Source organism: Monodelphis domestica, chromosome 1 (genome assembly GCF_027887165.1).
Source record: "Monodelphis domestica isolate mMonDom1 chromosome 1, mMonDom1.pri, whole genome shotgun sequence".
Lineage (NCBI taxonomy): Eukaryota > Metazoa > Chordata > Mammalia > Didelphimorphia > Didelphidae > Monodelphis > Monodelphis domestica.
This window is the reverse complement of record NC_077227.1, coordinates 404669280-404682666: the sequence shown is the minus strand read 5'-3', so window position 1 is coordinate 404682666 and position 13387 is coordinate 404669280. Positions and strand designations below refer to the sequence as shown.

Sequence of the window (13387 nt, the reverse complement as noted above, 5' to 3'; positions counted from 1 at the left end):
TTGGACTTTTATATCTGTACCAATTATAGGGCACTATGATATTTAATTTTATACTTAAAGGAACAACTATAAGGTAAAGAAGTTAAATCCTTCCTAGCTACTATTTCTATGGTTTACATCTTTACACCTAATAAAAACTTCCTGGTCTTTTCTCTTATTTCAATTAGGGCTTTGTATTTAGCTATAGACTATAGGGGAAGTTTACGTCATTAAAACTAAACATCCTTCTCCTTATGATATAATAAATATTAAATACATTAAGTAAATATAGTCTTTCTAGGTATTTATTCTTTAACAGATTACCAACCTCTTTTGAGATTGACAACAAAAAACCCCAAGATTTTTTAATAATCAATTCAGACAAAGACAAAGGTAGAAAAGATCTTGGAAATTTCCAATATTTCATTTTGTAAAAGAAATTGTGATTCGAGGAGGTTAAATTACAGTTTCCCTAGGATGTAAAATCAATTTTACATTTTCCCCCTCACTGAAAGGATTTTGTATATACAAAAGTTTTCTGGAAGAGAGATTAGTCTCAAATTCTAGGGGTGGGGGGAAGACAGAGAAGGGGTCCACTGTTAAAGAAGTTTTAAAGAAGACCTCATTTTAAGACTGTTTCATCTAATAAAGCGATCCCCTGGTATAAACCCTGAGAACCTATGTGAAAGCATATAAAGCTACATCTTTTTTTTTGGTTTTTTAAATCTTTACCTTCTGTCCTAGAATCAATACTAAGTACTGGTTCCAAAGCAGAAGAGCAGAAAGGGCTAGGCAATTGGGTCACATAGCTAGGAAGTGTCTGAGGCCACATTTGAACTCAGGATCTTGAATTTCCAGGCCTGGGTCTCCATCTACAGAGCCACCTACCTGCCCTGAAGCCATTAATTTTTTTGCAGTGTTTATGGGCCCTCTGGATTCTCCATGCCCCACCCCCTTCCTATGTTTTAGGTTAGTCTACTTATAGTTTATAAAAAGCAATCAGAGACCAATAGCACATTTAAAGGAAGCAAATTATTATGCCTAATACTGCCATACAAACTGAGGCATTTGGGAAGAGAATTGATATGAACGGTGAGTCACAAGGCAACATACTAGAATAGAAGGAACATTCGAATTTTAAACTGTGCTACAAAACAGTAATCATTAAAATAATTTAGTATTGGTTAAAAAATAGAGGTTGATCAGCAGAAAACATTATGTACACAACAACATACTGAAGCAAACAGAGTAGCATGGTATTTGATAAACCCAAAGATCCCAGTTATTGGGGAAGAATTCACTATTTAACAAAAATTCCTAAAAGACTGGTCAGGTCTGGCAGAAATTAGATTTAAATTAATATCTCACAGTATATACCAAGATAAGCTCCAAATGGATACATGAACTAGGTATAAAAGTTCATACAACAGGAGAGAGAGGAGCAAGAAATAGATTACCTTTCAAACTGATGGACAGGGAAACAGTTTATGACTAAACAAGTGATAGAGATGAACATACAAAAATAGGCAATTTAATTATGTAAAATTGCAAAGGTTTTGGACAAACAGATCTTCTATAGTAAAAATTAGAAAGGAAACAGAGGTGGGGCAGGGTTGTAGTAAGACAAATGTATAAAAGAGCCATTTCCTAAAAAATGAATAAACTAGAAGAAATTCAAATGATCAATAATCATATAAAATGTTCTAAATCACTGAGAAATACAAGTTAAAGTTGAAGTTGTACCCCACATACTTGCAAAGATGACAAAAGAGGGAAAAAAAGATAAGTATTGGAGAGGCAAGAAGAAAACAGGCACACAAATACACTTTTGGTAGTCTTTAGTCTAGCAAATGGAAAGAAATTTGGAGGTATGATCCAAAAGTTACAAAAATGTACATACCCTTTGACTGAGAGTCTATATTCCAAAGAGATCAAAGAAAGAGAAAAAGGATTTATATGTATAAAAAAATGTATACCTCTTCTTTACAATGTAGTCAAAACTTAGAAACTAACAGGCTAACATCTAGTGGATAAACAAATTATGGCATGTAAATGTAATGGAAATTATTGTGTGAAAATGGTTTCAAAGGAAGACTTTTATGAATTGATACAGAGCAAAGAAAGCTGAACTAGAAGAACAATTTGTAAAAGGATAACATTAGAAAGAAAAAACAACTTTGTAAAATTAGACCTGTTCAATATAATGACAAACTATAAGCCTAGATCACTGAAGGTAAAACATGCTATTCATCTACTGTTCAAAGAGGAGCTGAATTTAGAATGGAGAGACACACATTTTCAGGCATGGGCAATGAAAGAATTTGTTTTACTATACAGAGGGTTTTGGAGATTTTTTTTGATTGTTATTCAGTGAGGGGGGGCAGTGGGAGGGACATATATAAATACATTTAGAATATTGTTTTAATATATATTTTAAAAGAATATTGGACTATAAGTCAGGAAACATTGGTTCTAGTTCCAACTCTCTTTAGCCATGTATCATTGGGTAATCTCAATAAACTCTCCATGTTTTTAGTTTCTTTATAAATATAAAGTAAAATATGGGTATTCTATCTATCTAATAAAGTTGCTGTGAAAATCAGATAACAGGCTAGGATGGTTTAAGTTCAAAACATTATGTTAATATATTACTCCCTTTAAGTCTGGACACATGGTGAATTGACCTATCAAGCAATTCAATTCAACTCAGATATTTCTTATTTTAGTAAGTACAAGGCCCTGTGACAACTACATTAGTGGTGGCAAACTCAAATAGAAACAGGGCTACTAAACCATACATAAAAATCCCTGTGGGCAGTATATTGACTTAGAAAACCACATATTAACATTATCTATGTTCTTTTGTATTTTTATTTGTCAAATATTTTCCAATTATAAATGTTTTTAAAGACCATTACTTTCTGTCTTAGAACTAGTTCCAAGGCAGAAGAGCAATAAGGGCTGGGCAACTTGGGTTAAGTGTCTTGCCCAAGGTCTTACAGCCCAGGTAGCATCTGAGGTCATATTTGAACCCAGGACCTAGGCCTGGCTCTCTCTATTCATTGAGTCACTTGGTTCAGTCACTAAGGCAGGATGTTCAACACCTCTGGTGGAGGACATGATATAATTTGGAGAATATAAATTCATAATGTCCCCTAGTAAAGAAATTGAAACCTAAACTAACAGAATACAAATACCATAAGAGACTGCATTGATGTACAAATGCATGAATGTTCACAGACCAAGTGATCACTTTTAGCTGTGAGAGATAGAGATGAACTAAGTTTTTTTTTAAACCTTTACCTTCTGTTTTAGAAATTATACTAAATATAGAGTCTAAGCTAGAAGAGAAGCAAGTGCTAGGCAATTGGGGTTAAGTGACTTGCCCGGAGTCAGGTAGCTAGAAGTATCTGAGGCCATATTTGAACCCAGGACCTCTGGACTCCAAACCTGGCACTCTATCCATTTAGCCAACTAGCCACCCTGAACTAAATCTTAAACAATGGTAGAATGTGAAAGAAGGATAAAGAGAAGGAGTAAAAAAATGGAAGAATGGTAAAGGGGGAAGAAAAATATTCCAGGTATGGGTCAGTTTAATCTTGTACTTTTGCTCAACAAATCCATAGGACATGCTGAGGAATAGGTGAATAGAATGGTTTGGCTGACATATACTATAGGAGACATGAAGGACAGTAGTATAAGGCAGGAAAGGTAGACTCATTCATAGGAGCACAGATTTAGAATGGGCCTAAGAAATCAATTAAGTCAACATCCTGATTTTAGAATTGAATAAAATGAAACCCAGAAAGGTAAAGTAATTTGCCCAAGGTCAGATAGGTGTAGTAGGTAAACCACTGGGTTTTGAACCCAGGTATTGTCTCAAAATCTAATATTCTTTTCCTGGTACAAATTAGGGTTTAACCCAGATTACTGATCCTTCTGAACACTTCCTAACGTTTATACATCTCAACACAAACTAAAGCAAGCTAGACTTCATTCAGTAGGCAATGATCTTCAAAAGCTTTTTGAACAAGGTGATTTGTCTTAGGAAGATTTATCATGCCAGCTATTGTGGTAGCAGTCAATGTAAGAAAAATGAGGGTTTAAACTAAAGTGTTAGTAACAAGTATGGAGAGAGGAAGAGTCAGGTTTAAATGACAATTTGGAAGTAGAATCAACAAGACTTGGACACTGGCTGAATATAGGAGAGAGAAGGAAGGACAAGTAAACATTTCCAGACTCTAGATATTTAGGATATGTATATAATTACATTAAAGGTAACAATGTGTCTGGTACATGTTTATAATGTTACTGTGCCTCAGCAAGCTTCCCCCCCCCCCCCCAAACCTTACTTTCTGTCTTAGAATCGATACTAAGTATTGGTCTAGGTGGTTGGGGTTAAGTGACTTGCCCAGGGTCACATATATAGGAATATTTTAACCCAAGACCTCCCATCTCTAGGCTTGGCTCTCAATCCACTGAGCCCTTGCCTCAGTAAGCTATTAATAAACACTTTCTGTGATTTCCACATATTTTATTGGAGACTCAAAACAACTCTTTGAAGTAAATATTAGTTATTATTATCCCCATTTTATATATTAGGAAAGTAAGGCTTAGAGAACTTAAGGGACTTGCTTGAGTCTCGACCCTCCCCTCCATTCAATTATTAAACACCTACTATATATACTTGGCACTGTCCTAAGCACTAGGTACTATTGTCACAAGGTTAAAAATCTTCCAGAGGTGGATATTATTACTTTTCTGTTACAGACCTTTACCTCTAGAAACATGCATATTATGGAAAAACAACAGACAAATAAAAATTAGGGTATGAGTTTATTCACTGGCCTTTAATAGCCCAAAGTCCCTCTTTTTATCAAACTCTCACATTATAGGAAACACTAAGACACATATCCTCCTAAATCCTCACCACTAACCTCCTTGACCTACACATGAAGGTTTTTTGTTTTTCTTTTTTAAAAAACACAAGAAATTCTCCCTGAGTGTAGGTCCCCATTACTTTACCTTTTCTACACAGCCTCTTCATGTCTCTACCCTATAAAAGTAAATAAGAAACAATACTTAAGAGTCAAAGGACCTGCATTCTCTACTATTCACTATATGTGGCTTTGGCCAAATCATTTTCTCTTTCTGAGCATGATAATTTGAAGGTGCTGAACTAAATTAACTCTGAAGCCCCTTCCAATTCTAAATAAGATCAACTCTTTCCAGTTTTGACTTACTAATAACCTTTAAAAAGTAACCTGCAAGAGGCAGAGTGACAATGAGAAAGAAGATGATGAGTGAGAAATCCTATATTCTAGACTTGATTCTGTTACTAGCACTGTGACCTTGATCAGTATCCTCATAAGTAAAAAGTAGGAATAGATGAACTCGGTAAGTATACATGGAGTTTGTTTAAAAGGGCTCTTTCTCAGTTCCAGTACATTCTCAGTGGGGTCTGGGTCTGAGGTACAGGCATAAGTAGCTCTTAATCAATTACTGCCCAACACTTTTCATCTTCTCTAGGGAAGTAGAATAGGCAACTCCATGCTAATTGAAAAGGATTACTTGGATCAAGTGAGCAGGAATTACCTGGAGGAGTAACTTCATGTAACACTGTCTAAATCAGATGGGAAGAGACAAATCGGCTGAGTATTTGGATTTAATAGAAGCAATCCTACTTGCTCCTAGGTTGTTATAAAAACTGATTGGGTAACATGAAAAGTATATCCAAATAATCCTTAAACTCAGCAGAATTTCACTGTTAAATGTGACATTAAACCTTTGCATCTGATCTATATACATACAAACATGTATATACTGTAGATCTTTTAAGACTAACCCAGAGACTTGTTTACTCTCAAGAAAACCCACACCAAATCTTTTCACTGTGATCTATAAAAACAAACATTTGTAAACATTATTTTGTGTATTTCTGTTCTTAATTCTATAATCAAAACTCCAATGTTTCCATCTTTTAAATCTAGTAGCAATCTAGCAATTCCACTAAATACACGACAGAGTAAATTATTAAATACTTTCAATTTTACATTTAGTAAATAATCCTCTTTTTGACACTTCTAATCGAATTTCTCTAATATCACCTTTTATTAGGTGATCACAAGGAGGTAACATTTCATGACTCTGAAGCTTTCTTTGGATGACAGTGAGTTGGAGAATGAGAAAAGAGAGGTTATGGAAGCAAGGGAACTAAGAAGCACTCAGATTACATATTAAATATAACTTCCTTACAGAGCATACTAGACAACAGTAATAGCATATTCATGATTCACACCTAAAAAGATCACACAAAAGTAAGAGAAAAGGCTGTTTCTCTCCTTGTTAAGCCAAAAACAAACAGAAATGTTATGCAAACTCAGATTCACCACCAACTTTTTTAACTTCAAAAGGATCTTCACAAGAAGTTAAATGACATATATTATGATGTGTTATAAAATACTGGAGTCAAATTTACAATATCATATATGTTTATATATAGTTCTATAGAGCTTACAAAGCTCTCTCCTCAAAGTTCCTCACAACACCTCTATGGCATAGGCAATTATTTCCCTTTTACAGATGTGGAAACTGAGGCAAAATGACATTTCTTAGCTTCAAAGTTAGCATGAGTTGGAAAACTTGCTTATAGAATTTGCATGAGTGGAAGAAAGAATTGGAACCCATGTCTTTTCATTCCAAATTCAGTGCTCCTTTACAACACTTTACACCCTCTGTATTTCATAACTCTATGAAGTTGATAAACACATCCTTAAATACTTCTAACAAAAAAGAAAGGGAAACTACCTAGAGTACAAGAACTGCCAGGCAAACATATATCAGGCATTGGACAGGGCCCAGAAGGAAGCAAAATATACTTAACCTGAGAGCTGCTTTTAAGTACAGAGGTAAAAGCAGAAACTAGATGCAGGTTGGGGGGCGGCTAAAACACAATACTGTTTGTGTAGTTAAAGTAGTTAGACGTGGTATCGGTTTCTGAATCTGTTGTTTTTGTTTAATTTTTTGCTTAATTACTTGATTTGTTTTTGCTTAATTTTTTTTTTAACAGAAGGGATGATTCAACCGGGGTAGGGGGTGGGGGTGGAAAGGAGGAAATGACTGTTGCAAAGACAAAGGCATAGACAAAATCTGTTTTAAAAAACTTCCTGAGATATATGTCCTTCCTCAGATTAGCTTTATTGGAAAGTCACTAAATGACAAAGTGTCAGGCACAGTGAAAGTGAGGCTGCATAAATCCAGCCCATAATCAAGAGAGATACAAACCAAGTTCACTTTTATCTAGCTTTCTCTCCTGGGGAACAGGGACTGCTTTCCTTTCTTAGTATCTCCTGCTGGGCACAAATATGGCAAGCACTACATAAATGCTTGTTGCTGACTCGACTTAGACTTCTAGTTCCTAAGACTGAGCACAGTACACTACTTGTCTTGATTCACCTAACTTTCTACAATTAAATCATCCCCACAGCTCTCAGTCAACCACGAACCCGGCACGACCCTGCTCAAGCAGTAGTCCCACCAAAGTCAAGAGTCTAATTGAAAATAACGCCTTGTTGGGTACGACTTCGCAAACTGCGGCTCAAGAAGGTGACTTCCATCCAGGCACCGACCGGTTCCCGAGTCCTTCCTGCCCTCACGATCCCCGGGGAGGGAGGAGGAAGGTTCATCATTTCTTTAAGACCCAGTGCCCCATCTCCCGTAGCCCCCCTCCTCGTTCTCCTCCTCCTCCTCAGGGCACTGAAAGGAGGGTGCCCTCCATGCCGGGCACCAACAGAGAATCTCCCCTATCCCCGTCCTCCTTTGCCCGGCATCAAGCGGATTGTCTCACCAGCACCCTAGCCGGGCACCGAGCAGAGAGTCTCTCCACTCCCCCTCACCCCCCATCCTCCTCTCCGGGCAGCGAACAAGGGTTCCCCGCCCCCGTCCTGCTTGTCCTCCTCGCCGGGCCCTGCACCAAGCTTGGGCTAGGATCCTCCCGCCGCCCAGTCCCCGACGTCCGCGGACAGGCCGCGCTTCCCGGCCCGGAACTACGGCTGAGGCCGGGGGAAGGCCAGTCAGTCAGTCTAAAAGCGGCGGGCGGCTGCGAGACCCGGGCTAATCCCGCAGGCCTGGCCTGACGAGGCGCCGCCCTCGGGGTTACCTGCGCCGAGGGGCCCGGCCCGCATCGCTGGGCTGGGGCGGGGAGGAGAGGGCCACCGCCGCTGATCAGCCTTCCGCCTCAGGGGGCCGGCTCCATGGGAGCCCGTGGCGGCCCAGGACCTCTGTCCGTCAGGCCGTGGGAGAGAGAGAGAGAAGGAGGGAAGGGAGCGGCCCGAAAGGGCGAAGGAGGCTGGAGGGTCGGTCCCGAGGGCCGGCCGGCGGGCGGGCGGGCGGGCGACAGGTTTCAGCTCCCGCAACTTCCGACTGCGACTGCCGGGGGCGGTGGCGTCAAATAGCTCACCGCGAAAACCTCGCCACTGCGCATGTGCTGTGCATCCCAGACCTCCTCGCGAAAAAAGTCTCCCCTCCGCCCCTTCCTGGGGATAGGACCGAGTTACTAGAACGGGGCGGGGAGGAGGAGGGAGAAGGAAGAAGGGAAAGGAAGGGAAGGAAGGTGGAGCAGGGAATAATTTAGGAAGGAATAGGGAGAAGGAAAAAAAGAATAAGAGGGAGGCGGGAAAAGACTGGAGAAAGGGGAGGGGAGGTGGAAGGTGGGAGGTGAACTGAGTGAGGGGAAGGTAGGATCACCATAAATAAAAAAATAATTATAAATTATATTATAATGTTATATTTATTTTTATTCATGGCACTTTCATACAATACAAACATTTAAATTATAAAATAAACGTGATCTTTGCATATAATCTTATACAATATAAAGAATATAAATTCTTTTATATATAATATATAAATAATAATAAAAATAGTAAGGGCATTTTCAAGGCCCCTTTTGAATGGGGATGATTTCACCTATTAATATAAGATATGAGGGAGGGTCTCCCCATTCCAAAATATTTCTGAGTCTAAATGTTCAAAGTGCCTAAAATTCAACTGTAATGAGGTCCTTCCTTTGAAATATAGATATGGTAGGAAGAAATATATAGATTGGGTCACTCAAAGGGAAAGAGTTTATAAGGTCCTGGGAAGTCATCTTATGGACAAGGAGAAGTTCACAAAAAAAATGTTTATAACTTCCAAGCATAGGGAAACAGCCAGTGAAGATGAATATAGAGTTGGAAACAGAGTGACTTGATTAAGTTTTATTGATAAATGTTTTTACATCTTATGTTTCTTAATGCATCCCATTTCCCACCCAGTGAGCCATCTCTTGTAATTAAGTTCAGCAAAATCAACACATCCACAATTCCATACCAGTTGTCCCCTTTTGTTATTGTTCAGTCATATCTGACTATTGGTGACCCTAATTGAGGTTTTCTTGACAAAGATTACAGGAGTAGTCTGCCATTTCCTTCTCCAGCTCATTTTACAGATGAGGAAACGGAAGCAAACAAGGTTAAATGACTTGCCTAGGGTCTCACAGCTATTAAATATCTCGGGTCAGGTTTGAATTCAAGAAGAGTTTTCCTGATTCTAGGAACAGTGCCTTCTAGCTGCCCAGTTAGAGGAAATTGCATTTTTTCATCTCCTCTCTTAGTCTTTATAATTATTTTAATGGTTTTTTTTTTGCAACTGTTTATATTCATGTTTTAATTTTTAAACATTTCAAACATTATTTTACACATTATTTCACACATTATTTCATTGGAAACAAAGATAATTTTCTTTTTCTCCCATCACCCCTCCCATAGCTGACACAGGATTCCACTAGGTATCACATGTGTCCTTGATTCGAACCCATTTTCATGTTGTTGGTATTTGCATTAGGGTGTTCATTTAGAGTCTCTCCTCAGTCATGTCCCCTCAACCCCTGTAGTCAAGCAGTTGCTTTTCCTTGGTGTTTTTACTCCCATAGTTTGTCCTCTGCTTGTGGATAGTGTTTTTTCTTCTAGATCCCTGCAGAATGTTCAAGAACATTGTATTGACATTAATGGAGAAGTCCATTACTTTCGATTGTACCACAGTGTTTCAGTCTCTGTGTACAATGTTTTCCTGGTTCTGCTCCTTTCACTCTGTATCACTTCCTGGAGGTTGTTCCAGTCTCCATGGAATTCCTCCACTTTATTATTCCTTTTAGCACAGTAGTATTCCATCACCAACATATACCACAATTTGTTCAGCCATTCCCCAATTGAAGGGCATCCCCTCATTTTCCAATTTTTGGCCACCACAAAGAGTGCAGCTATGAATATTCTTGTACAAGTCTTTTTCCTTATTATCTTTTTGGGGTATAAACCCAGCAGTGCTATGGCTGGATCAAAGGGTAGACTTTCTTTTATCACCCTTTGGGCATAGTTCCAAATTGCCCTCCAGAATGGTTGGATCAATTCATAACCCCACCAGCAATGAATTAATGTCCCCACTTTGCCACATCCCCTCCAGCATTCACTGCTTTCCTCTGCTGTCATGTTAGCCAATTTGCTAGGTGTGAGGTGATACCTCAGAGTTGTTTTGATTTGCATCTCTCTGATTATAAGAGATGTAGAACACTTTTTCATGTGCTTATTAATAGTTTTGATTTCTTTGGCTGAAAACTGCCTGTTCATGTCCCTTGCCCATTTATCAATTGGAGAATGGCTTGATTTTTTGTACAATTGATTTAGCTCTTTATAAATTTGAGTAATTAGACCTTTGTCTGAGGTTTTTATTATGAAGATTGTTTCCCAATTTGTTGCTTCCCTTCTCAATTTGGTTACATTGGTTTTGTTTGTACAAAACCTTTTTAATTTGATGTAATCAAAATTGTTTACTTTACATTTTGTGACTCTTTCTTTGTCTTGCTTGGTTTTAAAGTCTTTCCCTTCCCACAGGTCTGACATGTATACTATTTATATATTCATGTTTTAATTGTGTGTGTTGTTTTCCTTGGTTTCATTTACTTTGCTCTGCATCAGTTGTCTTCTCATGTATCTCACAGTCAGACAATAAATATTTATTAAGTGTCCACAGTGTTCCAGTCTTCATGCTAAACTCATGATTTAAAAAAAAAAAAAGAAAGAAAGAAAGCTTCTGTTCTCCAGATGCTCACAGTCTAGTACAACCATTTATGTACTCATATTTGTTGTTTTGGGGAGGGCACAATAATATTCCATTATAACGGTATATCACAATTTATTTAGTCATTTCTGCCTTATCCATAAACACATCCCCTTTATTTACAGTTATTTGCTGGAACAAGAAGTACTGAAAGGCCATTCCCGTGGAGGAGAAATTTAGAGACTCACCTAATGACTTCTTGTATTTTCAAATCTCTCAATGGGGTGGTGGATACCCAGTCCCCCATCCGCTACCTGTTATCATCTGTCCCAGTCTTGCAGTGTGATGAAATGTGCTTTTACTCTACATAACAGCGTACTACGTGTGTGGGTATATTAATGCTAATGGCCGGTGGGATATTATTTTTCTGGTCTCCAGACCATTCTCTAACACCATTTAGAATTCTGAGCAGGTGAGGGACCTATAGCCAGGATAGATCAGAATCTTCAGAAGGACTGACCCTCCTGGGTGGATCCCATCTACCCTTGTAAGAAACTATGCTCTTTATCTGGCCTCTGTGTTGTTGTGGGGTTTTTTTTATGTTGATGTTGTTGTTTCTGCCCTCATGAAGTAATTTGTCTGTATTTCTAACTGAATGTATCCTCCCCCAAAAAATCCTTCAGTAAAAAACTCCTGTTTGATGAATTTTCTGTAACTTCTGTCTGTTCTTTTTTGAGGCTCAGGGAGAAACTGGCATTTTTCCCCAAAAACTACTTTTTGTCACTATGACAGTTGTAAATAAAGTTTGAAAATGCTTCCCCCCCCCCAAAAAAAATGTTGTCTTACATTCCTTTTTTTTTTTTTGGTGGGACAGCAAATCATTTAACCTCTGTTTGCCTTAGTCTACTGGAAAAGGTAGGATTAGTAGGATCATTTCAGGCTAGGGGATGACGGAGTTAGCTTTAGGAAAAGTAATTGTACTAAAGATTCACTTTTTAGATTTTGAAAACTGTATTTCAACTTAAATCACTTCTTTTGAAATACTATATACTTAAGAACATTATTTGAGAAGGGGTTCATGATAACAACCCCTATTTTAAGGCCAGTTTATCCCTCTTAACCTCTCTCTTTCATAGTTTTCAGGATGTTAATCAACCAATCAATAAATAATTTCAGGTATTTTCTAGGAACTGGAATGCAAAGACAAAAAAGGTGGGATTTCTTTGTGTTTTTTGGTCTTGTTTTGTCATAAATTCTTTCCTTCTCCATAGACCTCTCCTACTTTCTAACTTTCCTATTATTGTCAAGTGCAAAGCTATTCCCTTAGTCACTCTGGGTTATATCCTCATCTCCTCACTTCTTTTTCATGCTTCCAAATCTGAGGTGTTGTCAATTCCTGTCAACTCTATCTTCAAGTAAAAGTACCACCACATTGTGGTACTTTAGAATAGTATTAACTCTAATAATATATATATTATATATATATAACATAATATATATATAATAAACTCTAATTAACTCTTTAGAATAGTATTAACTCTAATTCTGTAGTCACAGACCACCTTAAGCAATTGCCACTTAGTGGGGGAAAAACTATTCTATCTATCTGTTCAAAGGTAAGGGCTAGTTGCTAATCTCTCTTGTGCTAATGCAGACAATTAGTCAAAAACATTTATTAAGTTCCTACTCAATGTCAGACATTGTGCTAAGTGACAATAAGTTTGTTGTTTTGATAGGACTCCATCTTTTAAAAAACCTCTAGATTGTGATTGAATAGTTGTAATATGGGGGCAGCCAGGTGTCTCAGTGGATAGAATACTTGACCTAGAAAGAGGCTATGTGTCTCCTTCTAACAAGATTGCCTGACAAGTCAACCAGCCAGTATTGACAAGTGGAGTCCTAGGGAATCAGGTTGATGGTTTGTTCCTAGTGGGGCTAATTTTTGTATTGCCGAATAAGTAATATAAAATAATGTTTGCATACATTTGATTAATAAAGTTTGCTAGAACTGAGAAATGTTAAGTCTAGTTTTTCTGTCACACTAGTTAGCATAGATAACAGTAAATTGGTTTTTGAGTACTTTACAGAAGGATACAAAGAAATACAAAAAAAACAGTCCCTATTCTCAAGGAGTTCAGTCTATTGGGGAAGACACTGTAAATAACTACATATGAATAAGATGTAAACAATAAGATGGAGATAATCAACAGAAATAAGGCACTAAACTTAAAGGTTTTTAGGAAAGGCTTCTAGTGGAAGGTGGGAATTTCTTAGGACTTGTAAGAACCCAAGAGGTGAAGATGAGGAGGGACAGGAT

General features: G+C 37.9%; 1 protein-coding gene across 5 annotated transcripts in view; it reads right to left on the bottom strand.

Annotated features, from left to right (window-relative positions):
* Positions 1-8272, bottom strand: part of RALGAPB (Ral GTPase activating protein non-catalytic subunit beta) — a 95559-nt gene extending 87287 nt beyond the window's left edge. For 4 of the 5 annotated variants that reach the window (XM_056811915.1, XM_056811917.1, XM_056811918.1 and 1 more), the window contains exon 1: positions 8138-8272. The gene's annotated coding sequence lies outside the window, so the exon portion shown is untranslated. The remainder of the gene's footprint in view (positions 1-8137) is intronic. The other variant, XM_056811916.1, reaches the window with a different exon arrangement.
* Between the last annotated feature and the right edge of the window lie 5115 nt (positions 8273-13387).